Source organism: Hydra vulgaris, chromosome 08 (genome assembly GCF_038396675.1).
Source record: "Hydra vulgaris chromosome 08, alternate assembly HydraT2T_AEP".
In the NCBI taxonomy this organism is placed as follows: Eukaryota; Metazoa; Cnidaria; class Hydrozoa; order Anthoathecata; family Hydridae; genus Hydra; species Hydra vulgaris.
Genome location: NC_088927.1, coordinates 30205265 through 30232806, shown reverse-complemented (window position 1 = coordinate 30232806; position 27542 = coordinate 30205265). Strand labels below are relative to the sequence as shown.

At 26.4% G+C, this 27542-nt stretch overlaps 2 long non-coding RNA genes across 4 annotated transcripts in view; one reads left to right on the top strand and one right to left on the bottom strand.

The window, feature by feature from the left end:
- Positions 1–1840, top strand: part of LOC136083743 (uncharacterized) — a 32508-nt gene extending 30668 nt beyond the window's left edge. For 2 of the 3 annotated variants that reach the window (XR_010640039.1, XR_010640041.1), the window contains 2 exons: positions 1308–1513; positions 1635–1840. This is a non-coding gene — a long non-coding RNA (uncharacterized LOC136083743). The remainder of the gene's footprint in view (positions 1–1307; positions 1514–1634) is intronic. The other variant, XR_010640040.1, reaches the window with a different exon arrangement.
- On the bottom strand, positions 373–26568 carry LOC136083744 (uncharacterized). Its single transcript, XR_010640042.1, has 3 exons — positions 26477–26568; positions 902–1018; positions 373–615 (listed from the first exon to the last, which is right to left on the bottom strand). It is a non-coding gene; the product is annotated as an uncharacterized LOC136083744 (long non-coding RNA).
- Positions 26569–27542: the final 974 nt, after the last annotated feature.

Below are 27542 nucleotides of genomic sequence, written 5' to 3'. Positions count from 1 at the left end.
ATGGTCCCGCACTGGTCCTGTGTAGGCTGCCGCGCTGGACCGGCTTCGGCTGCCGACGTTGGCAAAGCTCCGCTTTGCTGTAAGGATTTTTCATAGACCAGCCGCGATGGCAAAACAGCGGCTAGCCAGTGCAGGACAAGAACTGGCAGAACAACGGTAAGCTATTTTTATACCGTACCATTGTAATTTTGTCTTAACTAACTGGGTCGCGCATGAGATTGTTATGGATTTTCATTGGGCAATCCTATATAAGTCGCTATATTTTCCTATTATTTTTTGTTTGTCTTCTTAATTATTTAAAGTTGTTTTTAGCAGAATCGACTGTAATTTTTTGGTTAAAAACTGGCATATTTTAAATTAGTTTAAGGACAATAAAATGTATTAAACACATGATTATTGACAATTTTAATTTTTATGAATAAATTTGAAAAACAGGCTTAAATTTCAAAATACATTTACGCGACAAAAAGCAATTATTATACAATGATTTGATTCATAACCATTCGGCAATGGTACTTTTCTGCGATTCATATCCAATCGTCAACATGACTCGTTATAAATTTCTACTTCAATTTGTAACGTTATTTTCTTCTTTAGTGCTTGCATCTATATTAACTTTAATAAAATAAAAATAAACACAAGCACAACTTAATAATTTATTACATATATACTTATACAACATAGTAACAACATATATACAAAATGGTCACAACATATAAACAACATGGTTATCATGTTACAATAACAGTTATTGTTATTATTGACAAAAAACTTTAATCCATTAACAACAAACCGTAGTTACATAAGCTTGAGTTAAGGATCTTTTTATAACTATGTGAACTAAAATGTAATCAATATCAAAATGAGAATTTACAATTACAATCAAGTGCAGGATACTTACAAATTTATTTATTAAAACATGTGGTACTTGGATTATTATGGACCAAAAATCCATTCCCAATTTCATGTCTTGAGATATATTTAATGATTGAATATTTAGTTTACTTCACAGCAGATTCTAAATAAAGTATATAACACGTTGTGACAATTTAATTTATCATTTTATTATAAATAAAGTATATAACACGCTGTGACAATTTAATTTATCATTTTATTATAAATAGATGACTTTAAAATTATGCCACAGTATGATTACAATTTAAAGCCTCTTAAAAAAAGATGCACATTATTATTATACCATTAAAATATTTAAGATTGAACATATAGCATTTAACATTATTAACATAATTTTAAAATATTTAAATTAAAATTCTAATATAATGCTCTTTATTATTGAAAATATCTAGATGAAATCTGTTTATCTAACTGCGGCACAGACTTGTCAGCAAGGAAGCAGAAAAAGATTTAATTTACTACCTGTGTCTGATAGGTATAAGGTGTTGGGGAGCACTAAAAATGTTAGGAGACTTATAAACTACATTGAGAAAAACTTCTTCAAATTTGAATAAGACAGTCGTGCAAATTTAGACATACATGTATACGTCTGTTATGTGTAAGTATATATATTTATATGTTTGCATGCTTATATGTAAGTAAATAATTATATGTGTATTTATGGGTGAATATATATATATATCTATAATTAAATATTTATTTATTTAAAATCTGTTTAGGCAGTTCTCGATGACAAGATCTTATGATCTTCTGCGAGTATCCGCGTTCTTATTGTAAAGTTAACAAAATTTGTAATTCTTATTGTATGTATTTTATTGTATATATTTTATTGATATATCTTTTATTGATATATCTTATTGTATATATTTTATTCATTCTTCATTGTAAAACTTTTGAATAAATAAAAAGTTAAAATGCCTCTCAATCTTCCTAAATATCTTTATACACAAAAACTATTTTATAAAATTCAGTAAATCTAGTCATTAGAAATAGTAAAAATAAGGGAAAAAACTTTTCCTTCACTTAAACACTGAAAGCAGAAATAATAATAACTTATTTGATTAAGTGTAAACATATCAGATTTATATGAACCATTTAATTTGAGATTTGGCATTTTTGTTTATTGCCATAGCTTCATTAATATTTGCTACATTTATGTGGTGGCACATTAAACATCTCAAACAAACTCTAACTATGAAACATCAATACTATTAAATCTAAGAAATAAAATTAATTTCTTTAAAGTTTTTTCATATAAAATAACGAAATAAGAAAAGGCATCAAATCTATGGAATGGAGTTTTATTATCAAAGTAGCAGAGCGTTATCAAAGTAGCAGAGAGTTATTAAAGTAGCGGAGAGTTATGAATAAGCTACATACTAAAACAAAAATCAGCTCAATAGCATCATTATTAGCAATTCTTTATAACTTTTAATAAAAGCGTTTGAATTAAACACTTCTTGAATAATTAGATAAAAGAAATATAACATTAATACTTACATCATTATTTGGACCTCACCTTGAATATTGAAACCCATTAAAGAGTTTACATATAAGGAAACATGTTATTATGATTGAACAACTCCAACATAGCGCAATTTGTGTTTATAGTTTAAAAGATTTATCATGTAAAAACTCACTGATAAACCTTTCTCTCCGCATTAGAAATTAGAAGATCAAAAGGTCTTAGAAATTAGAAGATCAAAAGAAATTAGAAGAGCAAAAGTCATTAATAAACTTGGATAGTTGAATCAACTATCCAAGTTTGTTAAAGACTTGGATGTAATAAATTGGTATAATGCTCCAATATTTATAGAAATTTCTATTACTTAAGACAACAAAAAAGTGATATAAACAACAATCCAAAAAAGCAAATGGTCAACATAATTTTTTCATAAGTAGAGTAGTTGTCGAATGAAACCATTTATAACTAGAAGTTGTGAAAGCAAAAAACCTTATTATATTTCGAACATTCTACAATAAATATATACTAAACTGCGAAAAGCTGTTAAGGTCTGACATCTACTTTTGTTAGACTAACACTAATAATGAGTTCACAATTTGTTGGTTTATTTTTATTTATTTATTGTATTTATAAGTAAAAAAATTAGCAAATGTATTAAGAAAAGATTATTAAATAATGATTAAACTGCTAGAAAAAATAATAAATAAAGTCAACAACAAATCTTTCAAATAATTTTGCTTAAAACACTTATATGTTTAAACCTAGATATATAGAGTCTAATAACTTTTTCTATCTTGTGCCTCATATGTTAATAATACTTAGATATCCATTTTTTTGACTCCAACAACTTTGCATAACACAATAACATTCATACACTATATTTATAAAGAGGATGATATCGTCTATATTATTCCTATTTAACAATAAGAATATAAAAGATAAATGTGTTAACAACACTCAAATTATACTTAAAAAAAGTTATGATTATGGCAACAAAAAGATATTAAAATAAAGCAAAATTGTTCAAATAATCTACACAATAATGTACATATATTTTATATATTTCCTTTTCTATCAAACCAACATTTCTATCAGTTTTTTCTATCAATATCTATCATTCTTCAGTTGCCGTTGTTTCCATAAATTAGGTTTCTTTAAACCAGTTTAGCTTGGTGAAAAAAAATTAATTTAATCGTGATTTATTCATAAATATTCAAATACAAAGTTGCTTCAGATTTGCAAAGTCTTTTAATATCTTATAAAACTTTTACTAATCGTTCGGCAAAAATGTTGGACTCTTGCCTATTTATAGGCGAAAAAATATCACACCAAAATTTTGTGAATGTATTTATAGTCTTTGGATGATTCTTTGGTTTACAAAATTCTTTCTAAAACTTTAGAGAGCGCAGGAATAACTGAAATAGGACGTTAATTATTTATGTTGGTAGAGTCACCGTTTTTTAATATTGGTATGACTTTTGCTATCTTTAGGCTTTGTGGAAAAATTCCTTGTTTTATTGATATTGAAAAAATTTTAAAAAGTACATCTTTTAAAGCATCAAATGAACTAATAATAATGTTTCCGTTGACACCATCAGGGCCTACTGATTTGTTTAACTTTAACATTTTAAAAGCATTTTCGAATTCTTCAAAAGATAATTCAAAGTAGTTTTGGTAAGAACTTAAAGGGAAATATAAGTTATTAATTGGATTGTTAGGTTTATGAATTAATTTGGCAAGATTAGGCCCTACAGACACAAAGTATTTATTAAATTCTTCCGCAATCTCCCTTTTATCATATATAAAATCATTATTATGTCTAATTTTATCTGGTAAAGTGTGCGATAAAGATTTCGCGCTGCCAGTAGCTTCCCTTATAATTGACCATGTGCGCTTCAAATTTAATTTAAATTTTTCAAGTAAATTTATGTAATAATTTTTTTTTGTTTTTTTTTTAGGTTTTCAAAAAGTTTAGCATAATTTTTATAAATAATTTTGTTTTCATTTGTTTTAGTTTTTAAGTATTTAATGTATAGTTTTTGTTTAATTTTAGAAGACTTACGCAAAGCCTTCGTAATCCATGGTGATTTAATACTTTTAGCATGGAGATTGTGAGTAATTACCGGAAAATTAGCGTTATAGTTATCGTAAAATGTTTTAAAAAATGAGTTATAAATTAAATTTGCATTAGCGGAAACATTAACAAAATTCCAATGAATTAAAGATAATTGTTCTCTAAAAGATTCAAGGTTATCTTTCGTAAAAATACGTTTTTTAGAAGTTAGTTTTTCATTAAATATTAATTTTTTATCTAGATTTATAGAAAAAAAAATAAGAAAATGATCAGATAAGTCGTTTTTTATTACTCCTTTTTTTAAAGAACCGTTAAAGATATATATATATATATATATATATATATATATATATATATATATATATATATATATATATATATATATATATATATATATATATATATATATATATATATATATATATATATATATATATATATATATATATATATATAAGTGAGGTTAGTTGTGCGGTGTAAAATACAAAAACTCTTGTTCGTATGACAGAGTTCAATATTATCAAATAACAGAGCAATTTATACTTTATGTAATTAAATGAATAAAAACAACTAAATAGCGGGACTTTAAGAACGGATTCAGACGTGATCTACAAATCTGAGTAAAGACAAAACAAGAAGCCGTTGTAGTTTACTAGTCTCCTGTGTCAAATAAAGAGAGCAAGAATTTCTTTGAATGTCAACACTGAGATACAATTTCATTCTTTTTGTTTAGTAAATTTGTTCCACTATGTGATAAAATTACATATTTTTCATAGAGACAGAGGTGGCATATTTTTGTTGTAAGATTATAGAGTCTGCAACGTTTAATTATTCTTCACGTTAAGATAGGTTTTATGTTTTGATCTTTCAAACTCCATACTTCCTTTGAAAGTTCAGTGTCGTTTCTGTATTTAACTATATATATATATATATATATATATATATATATATATATATATATATATATATATATATATATATATATATATATATATATATATATAATCTATATATATATATATATATATATATATATATATATATATATATATATATATATATATATATATATATATATATATATATATATATACATATATATATATATATATATATATATATATATATATATATATATATATATATATATATATATATATATATATATATAAATTTCTAACAAACCTGTAATAAATAACCATTTAACCATTCCGGAAATATAGATGGCGTCTTTATATTAAAGTAACTGTTTATGAAAAGGCAGTTTTCAATTTTAACGAGATTAGAAATATCCGAACAAAACAAAAATATTGACTATTAGTGGGTACCAGGAATTTTTGGTATTAGGTTGCTTTAAGTTGGAGTTAATAGTTTATAAGAAAATAAGATTTAACTCATAAATAAAAAAAATATTAAGTTAACTAGTAGCTATCTATTTGAAAAATAAGTTGAAAAAACTAACATGAATGACGCCATTTTTTGAAGATAAGCGTCATTAAAAATAAATAAACAGAATCAAAACTCAAACTTTTCAGCGGTTTACCTATTTTTTCTGCATTAAATTAAAGACAAACGCAGTTTAATATCACTTATAAATAAATAAAATTTATGTATGGAAATCTTGTTAACTAGGTGGTTTTTTAAGACAAATTAAATATGCTGATTTCAAATATGCAACTCTTTTTTTACCATCACGTTAAGTTCTAAAGATATTTAGGTTCAAATCTTTAGAATTTAGGGTAAAGCCCCTAATATTGTCGAAAAAAAAGTTATTCAAAAGTATGTCAACCTGGGTCTCAAAAGAAGCGTATTTTCATAGAGATTTTAAAAACATAAATATTTTTCCTTAAAATTTATTGACAAAAAAATTATGAAAAAAATGCTAAAGACTCTTAACAAAAATTTTAACATAATTTTTTCAGCAATAATACAAAAAGTACTTATTTTTTCATTACAAACGAATAACATTTTAAAAATCTCTATGAAAATACGCTTCTTTTGAGACCCAGGTTGACATGTTTTTGAATAACTTTTTCTTCGACAATATCAGGGACTTTACCCCATATACTAAAAATTTGAACCTAAATACCTTTACAACTTGACGTGATGGTGAAAAATGAGTTGCATATTTGAAATTAGCATATTTAATTTGTCTTAAAAACCACCTAGTTAACAAGATTTCCACAAAAAAATTTTATTTGCTTATCAGTGTATTTATTATTAAAAAAAAAAACTATGTATATATAATATATATATATATATATATATATATATATATATATATATATATATATATAATATATATATATATATATATATATATATATATATATATATATATATATATATATATATATATATATATATATATAAGAATATGCAAAATTACTACTCAATATTGGCCCCAAATGTTGCAAGATAACTGTTTAATATTTAATGAAATGTATTTACAGAAATATACAGAATAATCTGAACTTTGAACTAAAAAAAACTTAAGTGTCAACTTTTCAAAAATGGGTATACAATAGAAAATTGTTAAGAACATTCATTAAATAATAGGAACATTCCGTACGTAATAAAAACTGCTTCAGTTATAAAAATTGATAGTAATTGATTGAGAAATGAAACCATTGAAACTGTGGCTATTTTTTAAACAGTGCTTTTGGCAAACTTATATATTATATTGATAAGTTTTCTAACGACATTTGGGAATATTGAGTTTTTTAAATTTCAAGTTTTAAATCGAATTGAATTGCACGTGCAAATTCAACTGTTTATTGTGCGTGCAAATTAAATTGTTCATTTAAACTGCTGTTCTCCTTTGTAGATAATGCTAACTTCGTGTAAAGTTGATGCAATATTTAGGTGAAAAGTTAGAAAATATTCATCGAAATCTTAAAATGTCTCTTATTGAAAAGTGAATTAGTATTAAAAGTTTCTTAAGATTTCCTCCTAGTACTAGTATTTTATTTAAAAAAAAAAAATCTATGATCAGAAAATCACATTTTCGATGTTAAACATTAAAACGAGTTTTCGATCTTATTCTGTTTTTATTGTTTTCGATAGTGTTCGTCATTTGTGAATTTCGATATAAAAACTTTTCAATATTAATCTGAAAATCACATTTTCGATGTTAATCATTAAAATGAGATTTAGATCTTATTCCGTTTTTATTGATTTCGATGTTCCGCATTTGTGAATTTCATTATAAAAATTTTTCGACATTAATCTGAAAATCACATTTTCGGTCTTAATCATTAAAATGGGTTTCGGTCAGTTATTTTTCAATATTAATCATTTTTTCGATCAGTTATTTTTCGATACTATTCCGCTTTCCCTACACTTGAAATAATCATTTTTGTTAATTATTATTATTATTTTTTTTTATTTATTCTTATAAATCGCTATTTATTCTTGGACCACTATATACAATAAATTTTATTTTTTAATCAATGTTTTTGAATTTTTAAAATGATAGTCATTAATAAATAAAAATTAATCAAATCAACCAAATAACCAAATCGAAGATATCAGGGAAAATATCAGGCTTAACCAAATCGAAGATATTAGGGAAAACGTTTAATATTTGACGCAAAAGTATTTTATTTTAAAGCGTTCAAAGGTTGGAACTTTTATTGAAGTATTGATATTTTTGTTATTATTTGCACTTATTTGGAATTCAAAATAAAAATCCTAGTTAAGCAAAGTTTTTTGCCGAAAGAACTGCAAAAAACAGTACGGGTTAGCGGATGGTCCGACTTGACCAGGGTACGACTTAAGCGGATGATTTAATAGTAAGTTAAAAGAGAAAGTTCAACGGGAATATAAATCAGTCTTACTCAGTAAAAGTCCAGCTTATAGAAAGTCTGAGTTAACCGGTTTCTACTGTATTATTTCATTTATTTAAATTTTTTTTTCTTTTCCAACTTTTGATTTTATATCACTAAAGTTAGCTTGATATGTTTTAATCAAATTTATTCAAAATATTGAGTATTATTTTTTATATAAAGGACTACATGCCTATGCAGTAGCTATATTGCGGGTACATAGGTACTACATAGCCCGTGGGCTATGTAGTACCTATGTAATCTAACCTAATCAACATTCCTGATTGTTTTTTATGGAATGACCAGCCGATAGTATGAAAACATTTATATATAATTATTTGATAGATGAAACCAGTAGTGAGAATGTTTAATCTGCAACAGCCACATGGACTGGAAATTCATACCCAAACGTATCTTAAATGAAATTTATAGTTTATTTACATCAACTTTCCATTCAGGTAAGTTTCCACTCATCCGTTTTTAAATGGGAACGGGAAATGAAAGGGAAAAATAATCACGTGGGCATGCGTAGTATAAGTTTTAATTTGCCTGAAGGAAAACCACGCATGCTCACCTTCATATGTTTGCAACAACATTCCATTTAGTAGGAATGTCATTTTTGGCGGCGACTTTAGGCAAATACTGCCTGTTTTGAAAAGAGGGCTGGAGTTGTAGAAGCATGTATAAGATGTTAATTACATAGGCAGTAGTTGCAAAAGTTTACATTAACTGAAATATGAGAGTACATGATGAGTTTTCACAAAGTTTGTTAAAACATGGTGGTGGAACAATATCTGTCAAACGGCTTAACTGTTGATCAGATATTGCGTAATGAGCAAACAAAAACGGCTTAATTGTTGATGAGATATTTAGTCACCAAGTTTTCATTGTAATACATGGTTAATTACCGTTTTTGTTCATAAAATTTTTTTAAGTATTTTAAGTTATTTTTTTTACAATAAGCTGAGTTTGGTTCCCTCATCCTGTAGATGCCGGTTGTTATAGTTGATTTTGAAAAGTACCTTTATAACAGAAATTGTGATGACTTCAATATTAATTGTCTACTAAGATTGACAAAAGTTGACAAATTTTGTGTTTTAGTTGTTTTATTTTATTCGCTTTTTTGAAATTTGTTACAAAAATACATATACTTTATTTTGTTACATATTTTAATTTATATAATTTATATATTTCAAATAAATTCGTTTTAAAGATATATAAATTTAAGACTTAGGGGAAACCGGGGCTAGTTGGCTCGGTTTTTGCTCTATGAGCTCTGTAGCCCTAACAGCTCGTTTTTTTGAAAATATTAAAGTGTAGTCTCAAAGAGTATGAATTTGGGTGACTTACAAAATTTGCATTTATTTACAAAAAAAAATTCTGGGGCCTTCCCGAGCCTTCAAAAAAGAGTTACACCAACTTATCCCATCACGGGTTAAGATAATGCAAACTATAAAAATGATTATTAATGTACTATTAAGTGCAAAGTTAATAGAAATATTTTTACTAAAAATTTTGACAATAAATTTAAGCCAAAAATTTAATATTACTTTTAGCTGGTACAAAATATTAGTACGTATAACAGCTAATACTGTAGCTGACTTTTTATCTGTGAAAAAAAAACCTAAAAAAATTTTTTTTTTAATTTTTTTGTAAAAATATATTTTTCAATATTGTTAAAAATTAAAAAAAAAAAAAAATTATAAAAATGTATTTTTTTTCCATATTAAATGCTATGAGCCAACTTACCCCGTGAAAATTTTGCCAATATATAGGAGCCAAAATAACTAATTAAATCCACTTTTAATATATCCACTTTGTTATGCTATGTGCACATAGAACAATCAAGCAATGCAAAAGAAAATGGTAGTAAAGATCTCAAATGAGGCTGAGATCATTACTTTCAAATATTTTATTTAACTTATTGAAAACAAATAAAGAATAAATTGGAATGGAACATCAGATTTTTGATATCTCGTATTACGGGTCCGGACTTTCTAGTATCGTATAATCTTGTTAATTCTAATATCGTATATCTTGAAAAAAACCAAATATCCTTATATTAAATGATGTAAGTTGCAATACAATAATTAAATAAATCATATTTATTTATGAAATTGAGATTTTTTGGAGTGATTAGGATATTTTTTAAAAATATTTTAGGTTGCTAATATATTTTAAATGTGCATATATAAGTGTATATATAGGTAAAGCTACAGTTAAGAAGTCTAAAATAGTTATATTTTTTCGTTTGCTGCGCTCTCGCCAGAGGAGGTTTTTTAAACTTTAGGAATATTAATTAAAATGATAAAAGAAAAAAATTTCTGCCTTATACCAAACACTAAGTCGATGTGGCGGCACTTCCTTGTAGCAGCAGGTTATTACAAATATATTGGAACTGATGAAAACACAGATCCAGATGTTAATTATTTTAATGACTTAAAAATAGATTGTTTTTATCATTATGCTAGTGACCTAAAAGAATTTCTTTCTAAAAATGGCGATGTAAACAAAAAAATCAGAATCGTCCACATAAATATAAGAAGTATGAACAAAAATTTTGAATATCTTTGACATTTTATAGAAGAAACTAAAAACTATTTTGATATTATTTGTTTAACGGAAACTTGGTGTTCACAAAATGAGCTTAATAATAACTCTAACTTCCATCTTCCTAGTTTTGAAACAATTTTATTAGAAAGACAACTGAATAAACGCGGCGGAGGAATTCTGATTTACGTAAAACAAAACATTGCGCACAAAGTTAGAAATGATTTGTGCGTTTCTGATGGCGATAAAGAAATCGTTACAATTGAAATTTTAAACAATAAAAGCGATAAGTTTAAAAGCAAAAGCATTCTACTAAGTTGTTGTTATAGACCACCTGGTGGTGCGTCAGAAAATTTAAGCTTATACTTAAAGCACAATATTTTTCATAAAGGTAACAAAGAAAAGAAAAAAAACTTTGTAATTGGCGATTTAAATATGGATTGCTTGCGATATAGCGAAAACAAAAAAAATATGAAATATTTGTATCAGGAGCAATACCGCTTATCAACCGGCCTACTCGAATAACAGAAAACTCAATCACCCTAATAGACAATATTTTAACAACAGATGTATATAACAGTAACATACAAAAAGGCATTATAAAATCATAAGATAGTCGATGTAGCAACACTCCCTCTAGCAGCAAGCTATAAGATAGTCGATGTATGTACTGAAGCAAATAAATAACTCCTATGTTTAAAAAGTCCACTCTCGTGTTGAGACTTGCTCTCTCAGTGGAGACGAGAGCGCAACAAACAAAAAATAAAATTACTTTAAACTGCTTAACTGTAGCTTTAACGTATACACATACATATGAAGACCACACGGGTAAAACCGCAGATATCCACTTTTTTTGAAAACTCGAAGTTTTATATATTTTTATGATAATTTAGTGCTAAGCTATTTAAAGATTCTCAACAAAAAACTATGGTTTAAGGTTCTATGGTCAGTTAAAAAAAGGGCAACTTTGAAACAACCTCTGTTGTCCAATGTTTACCAGGTAAAAACATTGTTGTCCAAGTTATATATATATATATAGTTTATATATATATATATATATATATATGTATATATATATATATATATATATATATATATATATATATATATATATATATATATATATATATATATATATATATATATATATGTATATATATATAAATATTTATATATATATATATATATATATATGTATATATATATATTATATATATATATATATATATATATATATATATATATATATATATATATATTCTGATTCTAATACTGCTAATAACATATTATAACAAAAGAATGTTTTGGATATATTGCTCCAGCTCCATCAGAGAAAAGTCTAAATGTTTTATTAGAGGAAAAGAGCTACATATCTTACAACTCATTATGCTTTTATTTGTGAAGTAGTTTGCTTGGATTTCCCAAAAAATTGAAATGCCGAAACATTTAAAATCAGTATGTATACTATTCCAGGCAACTGCTATTTTGTTTTTTAAACACTAGTATACTTTGAAATCAAAAATTATGTTCTTATTGCTATGATAATGAAACTGGAAACAGATGGTCTGATGATGACGATGGTCTGATGATGTATGTTCTATGCTGCTTTTAAATTATCAATTATCTCAAATGTAAAAGATATCAAATTGATTTGCAATTTATTGTGCTTGGCAAAAAATGAAATTAAAAGTTTTAGATTGATTTTTTTTATCTAGTTCATAAAACTGAAAAACTTGACAGCTTCATTACCAATTAGAACTCTGTCACATTCTGTATAGGTATGACACCTCTACAGGATGTGACAGAAATATGGTCATTGTCAATTAAAAGTTTCCGGCAGAAACACTTGACAATCTCACAATAAACCATAACAAGTCAATATTATATATAAACATGATAGAAGAAAAATGTCTGAAATTTGCAGAGTTTCAAAGCCAATCTTCTTGGTTGTTTGTTCATTTAAGATATGTTCACTTAGAGAAATTGAAATATTAAAGGCTAGTTAAATTTTAATTATATGAAAAACTTGAAATATTTAATTTTAAGTGTGTTACATCCCGTATATTAAGATCAAAAATTGAAGTGCCTGATAAACTAAAACAAGCATACATAGCTCTGTTGCCTCTTTTTTGTTAAAATTTAAAGACTTATTGAAGCTAAACATTTTTTAAGTGGACAAAATAAAACATTATTTGGTATTATTTTATCTTTTTTTGAAGAATTTTTTTTATTTTTCATTCAAATTAAAAAAACACATTTTTATTAACGGTTTGTTCAGAACTGGCTTTTAAATGATTTATAAAGGGTGTCACAAAAATAACGCAAGATTTGAATTAAATAGAAGACACAGTTTTTAGTCTTTTGAGTGTTATTTTTTTATTGAATCATAAAGTATCTAAGATAGGTTTATGGATAGGTTTATAGAATAACACATTGGGCATATAGCCTACACGGCTTTGCATGCACATACGCACTCTTTTGTCGAAATTTTTCATGACCATTTTGCATAAATGTGGCTGAATTTCTTTGATGCAGCGTTGAATCTTCTCTTTTAATGCAAGGGTGGTTGTGGGCTTGTTGACATAGACCTGTGATTTTAAATAACACCATAAAAATAAATCTAATGGTGTTAAATCACATGATCTAGGGGGCCGATTCTTATTTCCAAAACGAGAAAGTACATGACCTGGAAATGTCTCATGCAGTAACTAAATTTTTTCACGGGCTGTATGGCACGTGGCACCGTCTTGTTGAAACCACATATTGGCCACATCAATATTATCCAATTTCGGCAGAAAGAACTGTGTTATCATGTCGCAATATTGAGCACCAGTAACAGTCACTGTTTGATCAGTCTCCTCATTTTCAAAAAAGTATGGTCCAATTATACCTTCAGCCCAAAATCCAGACCAAAAAGTAACACGTTGTGGATGCATTTGTTTTTCGACAATCACATGTGGGTTCTCGGAACCCCAAAAGCGGCAATTTTAACGCAAGATTTGAAAGACTTTTTTTAAAAATGGACGATTTTGCTTCACCCCAAAAGCCATTACGGTGAAAATGTGCTTCATCACTTAGGATGATTTTGCTCGAAAAATCAGCATCCATTTGTTGATACTCAATAATCCATTCAGCGAACTCTCTTCGCTGTGCATGGTCATTAGGCTTTAGTTGTTGTGTTAATTGAATTTATATATATATATATTTATATATATTTATATATATATATATATATATATATATATATATATATATATATATATATATATATATATATATATATATATATATAATGAATCAGATCAGACACAGATCTTGAGTGAGTATATGCTGTAGAGAACTTCTTGAAGTTTGCAATTCTTGTCCACGACGCCGAGGTTCCTGGATTGTCACCGACACTCTCACGCACTGCTTCGGTATTGACATTTGAACGGCTTGATTTTGGACGACCGGTGTGTTTGTCGTCTCCAACGGATCCAGTCGCCCTGAATTTTTCAAATAATCTCTTCACAGTTGACGAAGTTAAAACACTATTTCAACCATATTTTTTATGAAATTTTGAACTGCGGCCAACAAGCTTTCATTATTTTTGAAATATTGTTCAATAATGAAGACACGTTGTTCTATCGTGTAACGCTCCATTTTTATTAACCCTAGACTGTCAGCTGTCGGAGCGTTTTTTTTTTAGGTTTGCCAACACTTTACTGTACTAATGGCAAAAAATTTAAATCTTGCGTTAATTTTGGGACACCCTTTACAAACTTGATATAAATGATGGAGCACAGATATCATGTAATCATCTATGGTAAATAGATGAGGTAGGGGCAGAGATAAGGTTGCAATCGTATTTTGCATAAAGTTAAAAAAAAACTTTCATATAAATTTTTATTTGAATTTTTTTAATTAAAAGAAGGAAGGGGGGGGGGGAGGAGAGGCTTTATTATCACATCACACACTTAGTACGTTGTGGTTGTATATTACAATGTGTTAATATCTACCTTTAAAAAAATAAGTCCTCTAAATGGTTACAAGCTAACGTGGATTATGAGTTGATGAATTTATAACGGAAAAATCACAGATGTCCAAAATGAGTGTCTTGTTTTAAAAAGAACATTGTAAATAAATAATTCTTGTATTTAGCACAAAAACCGCATTTATATATATTGTGTTAGGAATAAAGTATCATAAAATATACTTTTCATTAAGTATATTATTAATAAACAGATACCTAATGTCAATAAACGAAAAATTTTATTTTTCTCAAAATGAGAAAAATGTGACATCTGTGGTTTCACCCGTGTGGTCTATATATATATATATATATATATATATATATATATATATATATATATATATATATATATATATATATATATATATATATATATATATATATATATATATATATATATATATATATATATATATATATATATATATATATATATATATATATATATATATATATATATATATATATATATATATATATATATATGTATATATATATATATATATATATATATATATATATATATATATATATATATATATACATATATATATATATATATATATATATATATATATATATACATATATATATATATATATATATATATATATATATATATATATATATATATATATATTAGGGCGACAAAAAAAAATCAAAGTGCTCAAAATTGAACTCTCAACCCTTTATTGTGTTCCTTTTAACTAAAAAATATACTTTGCAAAATATTATTAGGATATTTTCATATCTAGAGGTCGCTCAATGAGCTTGATATTATCAGATTTAAGGGTCAACGTAAAGTAAAAATGAATATACTTTTTTATTTTTTTCATTACTATAAAATTTTAATTATTTTATTCAAGTTTATTGTTATTTATATGATTTTAATCAATATTTTATTCAGGTTGCTCACTTGTTTTTATTAATGCGTTAACAATTGTAGACTTTCGCATATCTGGAATTTGACGTCGATGTTCTTCCACAATTTGTAAAATATATTGCAATTGAGTTTCATCTTTTGTCAAGATTTTTGTGTAATCTGAAACCAGTTTCACTGCTCGTTCAGCTGTGTTATTCACAACTTTCATAGAATTAACAATTTTATGTGCATCCTGGTATTCCGTTATTGTACTCCACTTGTCTGGGCAATGTTCCTTCATAAATGCCCAATTTATTCCAAGCAATTCAAATAGATATTTTGATCCACTTGTTACAAAGTCATCTAAGTTCATGATTACAATTTTATATATTAATCCTTTACCTTCAACCCTTTTTATCTGGGTTTTATTGGCTGGCTTTTCAAGCGCAATCAACATTTTTTCTTTAGTTTGGTTATCAACATCATTACTGAAAAAAGAGAGACTCACAAGGTCTTCAGTTAAATACCATAAATGTCCTGCAATGGCTTTTATGGCAAATTCAGCTACTTCTTTGTCAAATATTTTGAATTTATTCAATTTCCTAATCAGTGTCAGGTCATTGTGAGGAGCAGATGAAGAAATGGGAGCCCGAAACCAATGTTCCATGTAAATCAATATTGAAAAAATCGAAAATCGTAGAAGATTTTTCTCTTCATTTTTTGTTAAATAAAATTGATGTCAAAACAAGTAGATTTTAATAGAGTACAGTGATTTTGCCATCCATCGTGCTTGGTGCATAGCACCAGGAGAACGATAAGTTATTCCTTTTTGGCCTGGAGGAGTTTTTCCTAAAAAAATTATTGCTAGTTGCAAAAACTCTTTGTAATCGTTGCGAGGTTGTTTTGATCCTTGCATCATAATTACAGCAAATTCTATAGCTGATGGTACAAGTGAGCCATATACTTTGAGATCTGCATCAGTTAAGAGCCATGATTTAGAATTAAGTTTACTCTACTGATCACGAAATCGTTGAAACAACTTAACCTCTGGACCAGAAAATGATCCAAAACAAGTTTTGTAAACATGGGATAAAATCACTTCATGAATATGGTGTCGACAGGCTGTGTATAATAAAGACTTTCCAATTAATTTTTCCAGCTAGGTACAAGCACCTGAATGTATACCTGTGTTGCTTGAAGTAGTATCAAAACAGAGCGCCACAATTCTGTCATATGAAATGTTCCAATCTTTTAAAGCTTGTTCTGTTGCATATCTCATTTGTTCACCAGTGCCTCTATCCAGTTTTGGGACTGACAACAGTTTTTCTACATCATATCCTGTCACTAATATGGGCAGTCGATCCACGTCATTTCTGCTGGTCAAATCGGATAACAATTTTCCATCCCAATGTACAGTTAATGAAATGTGCGGTTTGAACTCTAAAAAAATTCTTTTTGCAACTTCTTTACGATTTTCAATACGTGCACATCGAAGAGATTTATATGATGTAGATAAATGTTCAATATTGGCACCTAACCCTTGACAAACTGTAGACAAAACCAAGGAACCAGAACGATTGGGAATTTTCAAACGATCAAGAGCTGAACAAAATGCTGGAGTAATCACTTTCTTTTTTTCTGTTTTTTCACTCTTTTTCAGTTTCTTTGCTGATGATGGAATAAAGTCATCTACTTTATTATCTGTACCATGAGAGGAGTCTGATTCTGTCAAAACTAGGTCTGTGACTGTTGAACACATTCCTTCTTTTTTTCTTTTAAACTCTTTTGTTTCTCTTTCTTCATTTGCTTTTTTTCTGTTTGAAATACGCTGTTCTTGTTTGAATAATTCACAATCAACTGAACTCATATAGCCTTTTCTTATTTCTCTTTGTAATGTAAGAAAGGTCATGTCTTCTTCTATTGTCATTAATTTTAAAGCATCTTCATGAGCAATATCAACTAGTTCTTCAATTTCTTGAGAAAAAATTTCCACATTTCTTTGCTGAGTTTCTGTTTTTCTGCCTTTATTCTTTTTCAGCTTTCTGTATTTCTCAACAAGTTTTTCAACATGTGTTATAACATGATAACGTTGTTTTGTTGGAATTCTAGCTCTTTGCCAAAAGTCTAGAACCTGATCTGTCACGAGGCCTGCACTTTCTTTTACATTGTCGTTATTTTTGAAGAAAAAATAAGATTTTATAACTTGTCTTTTAGATGGCAACTTGTGCCCTGTGATCACAAATGTAGCTTGACCAATACACCATAGTTCATTTTGACTTCTTGTCTCCATTTACAATAAACCAATTTTAAAAATATCTCTCTAATAATGTGTTTTAAAAATGTATTTTGTATTTACAGGATAATGCAAAAGTTTTAGCAGTAGTGCAATACTGATGCAGTAACTTAACTGGATAATGAAATATTACAATAGGTGTTTTAAATGCCAGGCAACTTATTTTATTTTTACTTTTTAATTTTCTAAAAAAAACAATGTGTATTATGCATGACTCATTAGATTAACAAATAATAAAATATTGATAGCATTGTCAACTTAATTAGTAAAATAGAAAAGATAAATGATAAAATATGAAAAATGTGGGTTCGAACAGCTTTGTAAAAATAAAATATGGGATTGAGCAACCCTTAAACCTTAACAAACTGTGTCCAAAATTTCCCAGTATCATTTTTTATTAAATGGAAATAAATAAAAGGTTTAAAAAAAAAAAAGCATAAAAAAAAAAAAAAATTTTTTTAATAAATTTATTTGTCACCCTAATATATATATATATATATATATATATATATATATATATATATATATATATATATATATATATATATATATATATATATATATATATATATATATATATATATATATATATATATATGTATATATATATATATATATATATATATATGTATATATATATATATATATATATATATATATATATATATATTAGTATTAGAAAATCACTTAACAAAAATTTTTTCCATTGAAACTGTGAAACATGAAACTGTGTTTCATCAACAAAGATTCATCAGAAAGGGATGATCAAATTAATAAAACTTCAATTTATACCAAAATTAAATTACAGGAAGTTGCAAATGTCTTAACTACTGTAAATTTTCACACATTTGTGGAATTTGCTGACACTATTATAAAAAGAATTCTTTAGAAATGATTACTTATGCTATTTTTTTAAAAGGTTTTTTTAAAAAGGGTAGTTAATGTAAATATTATTTGAACTCATTTATTTTTATAGTTTTTTAGGAGAAACTTATTTTCGTGCCTACATTTAGAAATTAATTCCGATCTTTTGTTTAATAAGCATTCTTGATTTGCATGTGTAATTATTTCAAATTTTTCTTGTAGGCATAGTATGCATTTTTTGGAAATATTGTTATATGCAGGCGCTGTTTTGAGGATAGACCAATTCAGTATAAAATCATCAATATTTTTTTCTTTTAATTCCCATATATATTTTGACAGCATGGTGTCTTTTGAATACTTTTTATTCTTGAAAGATTGCTTATGATTGGCAAAACGTTTTTTCCATTCACCCTCTGTTATGCCAATATATTGTTTATCAGGTACATTCTTAGAGGAAACAACACATTTATATACCACATTTTTTGATAAACAACTTCCACTCATTGGACAATTGATTTTTTGTTTACAATTACAGTTTTCTGTAGTTTTTTCATTTAGGATTTCTTTTATGTTTAACAAAGCCTTATTGTGACCTTTTATAATTCTTTCCATATTTTTTGTGCAACTGTAGCTAACTTTAATTGTATTTCGATTAAAAATTTTATGTAGTTTATTAGATCGCGGGAAATGCTTATCAACCAATTTTAAAAACACTTTTCCTATGTTAGTAGAAACATTTTTGCTATATGGGGGGTTGAACCAAATTACATTTCTAGTTCTATTTCGTTTTTTTGTATTCTTTTTTTCAGGGTCAAATTTTAGTTCAAAATTTTCAAAACCACTTTTTTTTAGGGCATCTTCAAATATTCGTTTAGAGGAATTGAATACATTTTCATTTGAGGAATTTTGATTTAGTCTGTTATTAATTGAAATCGGGATTTGTTTTAGAACTTGGGGTGGATGGTTAGAGTTAATGTTAATATATAATAGTTCATCGTTTGGTTTTTTGAAAGGCTTATATGAATTTTCAGAGAGGTTAAATGTGACATCAAGAAAATTCACAATTTTTAAATTTATGTTTATTTCGATTTGAAAGCCAATATTTTTAAAAATTTTTATAATATCTTTTCTAATTTTGTCGAGCTGTGGACCAGATTTTCTACGCATTACTATTAAACCATCGTCGCGATAAAGGCCTAAATCTTTTATATTGATTATTTTACTTAACAAATCTAAAATATATAGTCCAACAAATTCACAAATTTCTGCTCCGTCATAACTGCCCATTGTTACATCAAAGCAATCATGTATGTTTTTCTTTTTCCAAGTTTCCTTATTAAAATAAAGTAAGGTTTTTCTACAATGTTTTATTATACGGATTATGTCATCCGGAATAGCTGTGTGGCTTTTTGCAAATTCAATAGTCTTATCTAAAATATCTGCGGTTATTGAGGGGTAAAAATCATTAATGTCAAATTGAATAAATGTGCAGTCATTTTTATTTTCGATTATGGAGAACCAATTTATAACATCAGTGGTATTTTTCCACTGTTGCAAATTTAATTTATTTCTAAGAATATTATTAATTTTGTCCAATTTAATTTTGCTTATATGTCCAATCTCACTTTTTGAGGGAACCAATAACCTACAAGGAAGTTTGTTTTGAAAATTTGGTTTATGGTCTTTTAGTGTTACGAAGGCTTGGGCAGGGGCAGTTGATTCGATTCTATTATCAAGGTTTAATTTTTTAGCAATACTTTGCGCTTCTAAATTAATCGCCTTTTCCAAATTTTTAGGGGCTTTTTCATAAGAACTAGTAATATTGTCGCGTAAAATTTTTTCATAGTTTTCTGTTGTGAGTTGGTAAATATTATTTGTTTTATCAGCAAAAACCAAAATATTAGGGTTTGATTTGATTTTTTTAACATCTAAAAAAAAAAAAAATTAAAATTAAATCAAAAATTAAATCAAACCCTAATATTTTGGTTTTTGCTGATAAAACAAATAATATTTACCAACTCACAACAGAAAACTATGAAAAAATTTTACGCGACAATATTACTAGTTCTTATGAAAAAGCCCCTAAAAATTTGGAAAAGGCGATTAATTTAGAAGCGCAAAGTATTGCTAAAAAATTAAACCTTGATAATAGAATCGAATCAACTGCCCCTGCCCAAGCCTTCGTAACACTAAAAGACCATAAACCAAATTTTCAAAACAAACTTCCTTGTAGGTTATTGGTTCCCTCAAAAAGTGAGATTGGACATATAAGCAAAATTAAATTGGACAAAATTAATAATATTCTTAGAAATAAATTAAATTTGCAACAGTGGAAAAATACCACTGATGTTATAAATTGGTTCTCCATAATCGAAAATAAAAATGACTGCACATTTATTCAATTTGACATTAATGATTTTTACCCCTCAATAACCGCAGATATTTTAGATAAGACTATTGAATTTGCAAAAAGCCACACAGCTATTCCGGATGACATAATCCGTATAATAAAACATTGTAGAAAAACCTTACTTTATTTTAATAAGGAAACTTGGAAAAAGAAAAACATACATGATTGCTTTGATGTAACAATGGGCAGTTATGACGGAGCAGAAATTTGTGAATTTGTTGGACTATATATTTTAGATTTGTTAAGTAAAATAATCAATATAAAAGATTTAGGCCTTTATCGCGACGATGGTTTAATAGTAATGCGTAGAAAATCTGGTCCACAGCTCGACAAAATTAGAAAAGATATTATAAAAATTTTTAAAAATATTGGCTTTCAAATCGAAATAAACATAAATTTAAAAATTGTGAATTTTCTTGATGTCACATTTAACCTCTCTGAAAATTCATATAAGCCTTTCAAAAAACCAAACGATGAACTATTATATATTAACATTAACTCTAACCATCCACCCCAAGTTCTAAAACAAATCCCGATTTCAATTAATAACAGACTAAATCAAAATTCCTCAAATGAAAATGTATTCAATTCCTCTAAACGAATATTTGAAGATGCCCTAAAAAAAAGTGGTTTTGAAAATTTTGAACTAAAATTTGACCCTGAAAAAAAGAATACAAAAAAACGAAATAGAACTAGAAATGTAATTTGGTTCAACCCCCCATATAGCAAAAATGTTTCTACTAACATAGGAAAAGTGTTTTTAAAATTGGTTGATAAGCATTTCCCGCGATCTAATAAACTACATAAAATTTTTAATCGAAATACAATTAAAGTTAGCTACAGTTGCACAAAAAATATGGAAAGAATTATAAAAGGTCACAATAAGGCTTTGTTAAACATAAAAGAAATCCTAAATGAAAAAACTACAGAAAACTGTAATTGTAAACAAAAAATCAATTGTCCAATGAGTGGAAGTTGTTTATCAAAAAATGTGGTATATAAATGTGTTGTTTCCTCTAAGAATGTACCTGATAAACAATATATTGGCATAACAGAGGGTGAATGGAAAAAACGTTTTGCCAATCATAAGCAATCTTTCAAGAATAAAAAGTATTCAAAAGACACCATGCTGTCAAAATATATATGGGAATTAAAAGAAAAAAATATTGATGATTTTATACTGAATTGGTCTATCCTCAAAACAGCGCCTGCATATAACAATATTTCCAAAAAATGCATACTATGCCTACAAGAAAAATTTGAAATAATTACACATGCAAATCAAGAATGCTTATTAAACAAAAGATCGGAATTAATTTCTAAATGTAGGCACGAAAATAAGTTTCTCCTAAAAAACTATAAAAATAAATGAGTTCAAATAATATTTACATTAACTACCCTTTTTAAAAAAACCTTTTAAAAAAATAGCATAAGTAATCATTTCTAAAGAATTCTTTTTATAATAGTGTCAGCAAATTCCACAAATGTGTGAAAATTTACAGTAGTTAAGACATTTGCAACTTCCTGTAATTTAATTTCGGTATAAATTGAAGTTTTATTAATTTGATCATCCATTTCTGATGAATCTTTGTTGATGAAACACAGTTTCATGTTTCACAGTTTCAATGGAAAAAATTTTTGTTAAGTGATTTTCTACTACTAATATAATTGCTCTGTTCTGTTAAGAACATAGAGCACTCTATTGTGTAGAATACTTTTTAAAGTTGTTTAAATATATATATATATTTATATATATATATATATATATATATATATATATGTATATATATTTATATATATATATATATATATATATAAATATATATATATATATATATATATATATATATATATATATATATATATATATATATATATATATATATATATATATATATATATATATATATATATACAGTCCTCCAAAACATTAGCAACCAAATAAAATGTTTTTTTTCAACTACAATTACTAATTACAGCAATTTTTTTTAATTATGTTTTAAATGAAAAAAATGGTTTATATTACATAAATGAAAAAAGATTTGTACATAATAAGACTACTTGAAATTGAATAAAGATGTTTTTTTTTTCTTTTATTGGTATTTTAATGCAAAAAAAGTGGCTTTCAAAACATTAGCAACTTTTTTATAACTGCTCTAAAAAACTCACGAAAAATCATCCGCAAAAAAATTCTTTTGTGAGGAAAAAATTTCCCAGGGAATTGTAGTGCTGTATAGTCATTAGTACTTATCTAATAAGACTCGACTAAATGTTAAATTTTGTCTAGAGAAGAAAATGGAGTGTTGCAACCATTACAATATTAATTTGAAATCGTGTATTTATGCTGTTTTTGATTTAACCTAAAACAGCATAAATACGCCATATTGGCAGGAAACAAGTTCGAGAACGTATTGTAAAAGATTGTAAGAAAGGAGTCAAACAAAAAGAAATTGCAACAAAATACTCCATTAACAAGTCAGTTGTATGTCTAATAATCAAACGATTTATTAAAGACATTCCTTTAGAAACAGAACATAAATAATTCAGCCTATGCCGAAACAATGTTCCATTATTCTAAAAAGTAAAGAATATGCCATTAACTATTGATTTTAGTATTTTTTAGAGTAGTTATAAAAGAGCTGCTAATGTTTTGTAAGACTTTGTTTTTGCATAAGAATACCAATTTAAGCAAAAAAACACGTTTATATATATGAATACATATGTATTCATATGTATAAACGTGTTTGCTTAAATTGGTGTTCTAAAGCAAAAACGAAGTCTTACAAAACATTAGCTGCTTTTTTTCAACTACAATTACTAATTACAGCAAATACATATGAATACATATGTATTCATATGTATAAACGTGTTTTTTTACTTAAATTGGTATTCTGATGCAAAAACAAAGTCTTACAAAACATTAGCTGCTAATGTAGATAGATATAATTTGATATGATAGTATTTTAATTTTATTTTTATTAACCAGATTTCTTAATACCCAAATAGAATTGTCTGCCATTATAGGTTAATATTGTTTTGAAGTTTGATTTTAGTACTAAACCTTCTTTACTACTTTATCTACATGCAGTAAAAATTTGGTTCAAATACTACTTACAGAAACGTAGAATCTAATATTTGAAGTTTTTAACTTATTTAGAGATTTTTACTGGCACTTTAGTTTTTTTGGAGGAATTTTTCAAAATTTTGGTCAAAATATTTTTTATACAATCTACCAACGCTAAACTTAGTTTAGAGTAAATATTTTTAAACTGTATTCAGTTGAAATGGGGTTGAGCCGTCTTAATCTCCTAAAGTAATTTATTCTATAATATAGTTTTGAATTACGTAAAATGAACTAATTTACATTTGAACAATATATATTTTTAAAGCTCGCCAATTTATGTTATTTATTTTCTTTTAAAGACTATTCTACATCATACACAAATTTTTCATAAAATTCTCCTGCACTACTTTAACTTCTTGATCTATTTGACCGAGTTTGACTTAAAGACTATTCTACATCATACACAAATTTTTCATAAAATTCTCCTGCACTACTTTAACTTCTTGATCTATTTGACCGAGTTTGACTTAAAGACTATTCTACATCATACACAAATTTTTCATAAAATTTTCCTGCACTACTTTAACTTCTTGATCTATTTGACCGAGTTTGACTTAAAGACTATTCTACATCATACACAAATTTTTCATAAAATTCTCCTGCACTACTTTAACTTCTTGATCTATTTGACCGAGTTTGACTTAAAGACTATTCTACATCATACACAAATTTTTCATAAAATTCTCCTGCACTACTTTAACTTCTTGATCTATTTGACCGAGTTTGACTTAAAGACTATTCTACATCATACACAAATTTTTCATAAAATTCTCCTGCTTTACTTTAACTTCTTGATCTATTTGACCGAGTTTGACTTAAAGACTATTCTACATCATACACAAATTTTTCATAAAATTTTCCTGCACTACTTTAACTTCTTGATCTATTTGACCGAGTTTGACTTAAAATAGCAACAATGAAAACAATTAGTCTGGTGTTCTGCATTTCAGACATCATTTCTTATTAAAATATTCTATTAATAAAAGTCTGAACCAGGCATAGTTTCATTGTGTTCATATTTGTTTAAAATAAAAATTAAACAACTAACTCTTTATTGCCATCATAATAAACGATTATAAGAAACAAAAAACCCTGTAATATTTGTATGCATCTTCATAAAATAATCACAAAAAAAAAACATCGCAGATGGAAGAAGAAGATAAAATAGATGAATTTTATTGAATAAAAATCTTATGCATGCTGTTTATACCTGACCGTCTTAATATATATTAATAGCTGTCAAATAAATTAGTAATGTTTTAAAGCGCGTAATGCAATACCGCTCAGTTAAACATTTTTTTAAGTATGCCAACATCCTTAATTAGTACTTTAAGAAAAAGGAATAGTTACCAAATAAAGTTGGGAAAACATGTACTTGGATTTCAGATGTAGGAACTTTAACTATTAAGTGCGAACAATTTACTTTTTAAAATTATTTAACTTTTCTTCAAAATGTATTATGCATACATATATAACATATTATTTAGGCAAAGCTATATGTAGGTATAAAGAGCATAGAGAGAACAAAGCTAATTAAACAGGTTTAAGATCAATCTGTAATGTTGATTGGTGCTGGCGATCAAAACCTACTGCAATAGTATAATATAGAAAAAATTTTTGTAATACTTCTTGTTGTATACATACAATGATCAACAAATTTTTAACATTCCATTTTGAGTCAAATAACTTACTGTTAGACAATCATTATGGCTTTCAATTTTCTCGCTCTTCGTCGGATTTTCTAACTCCTGTGACTGAATAATTTTGTTGTGCATTATATGGAGGTGGCAAGGCTACTTCTCTTAAGATATTTAAAGTTTTTTTATTAAAAATTACTATTTTTGAATTTTCGTTTCTAAAAATAAGAAAGTCTAAACAAAGTATAAACTACATAATTAATATATAATTTACATGCTCTTTCGAATCGTGTAAACAATCTGGGTTAGCAATGCTGAGGAATCATTTAAAAATTATGGGGCCAATACAGTCAAAGTGAAGATCTGTAGGTTAGACAAATATATTCTAGGTTCTTCAATATGAAGATATATATTTTTCCTTTTCAAATATGTAAATTTTTTACCTTGTTATTCCTGATCAATCGTGTCTATAGTTTACAACTCTAGGGATTTGTGCTTCAGATCACCACTGTAGTTTACCATTCAGTTGTCGCAGATCTAAATAAAATCTTTAAAATAGTGAAATTAAGAAATTTATCAAACAAAGGAATATTGCAATCTGGGGGGCACGTTAAAACCTTTAATTCTTAAAAATTAGATTTGAGAAGATCACCATGAATTTTTATTATGGTTTTTTATAAATCTATTTAACTTTAAGACCATTTTATTCAAATCCATTTTAAAAATCAAGTTCTAATTCTCTATTTAGTTTTTATGTAATATAACATTGTTATAACAACTTTGTTATGTTGAACATTGTTGATTTCTGCATAATTGAATGATAAACCTTTGAGCTGTATTTTTGTCGTGCCAAAAAGAGGACGAAGCAAAAACTTTCAATAGTTAAAAGGTTGCTTTCAATTGTTTAGATTTGATTGACTCTTCTACATAATTCTGATTTAGTTTCAAACTATTATGAAAATGAAAAGTTATATAATAGAATATAATTTTATTTTCAATATATACAAATAACATTCAAATACAATTACATAATATACAGTTCTTTTGAATAAAAATATTAAATAAAATCAATGTGAGTTAATTTTTGTTTTATTTTGAACGAGTGTTTATGTGTAGTAAAGTTATATAAACACGTACAGTTACACGTACACGTACAGTTACACGTACACGTACAGTTATTGAACATTTTATTAAATCATACAGTTATTATATATTATCTTTCCCCGTCCTGACACAATCTAAAAAACTATTTGGAAAATTTTATAAGTTATTGTAAATAAATATTACTAAAACGGCTTCCATTTTGAACAATGCAATAAAAATTCTCGGTTATTTCAGCTTGATAAGGTAACAATGAAATAAATCAAGTCCAACAAGATTTTTTTTCATTAACGGAAAATCTACTCTCTATACCCTGATATATATATATATATATATATACCCTGATATATATATATATATATACCCTGATATATATATATATATATATATATATATATATATATATAT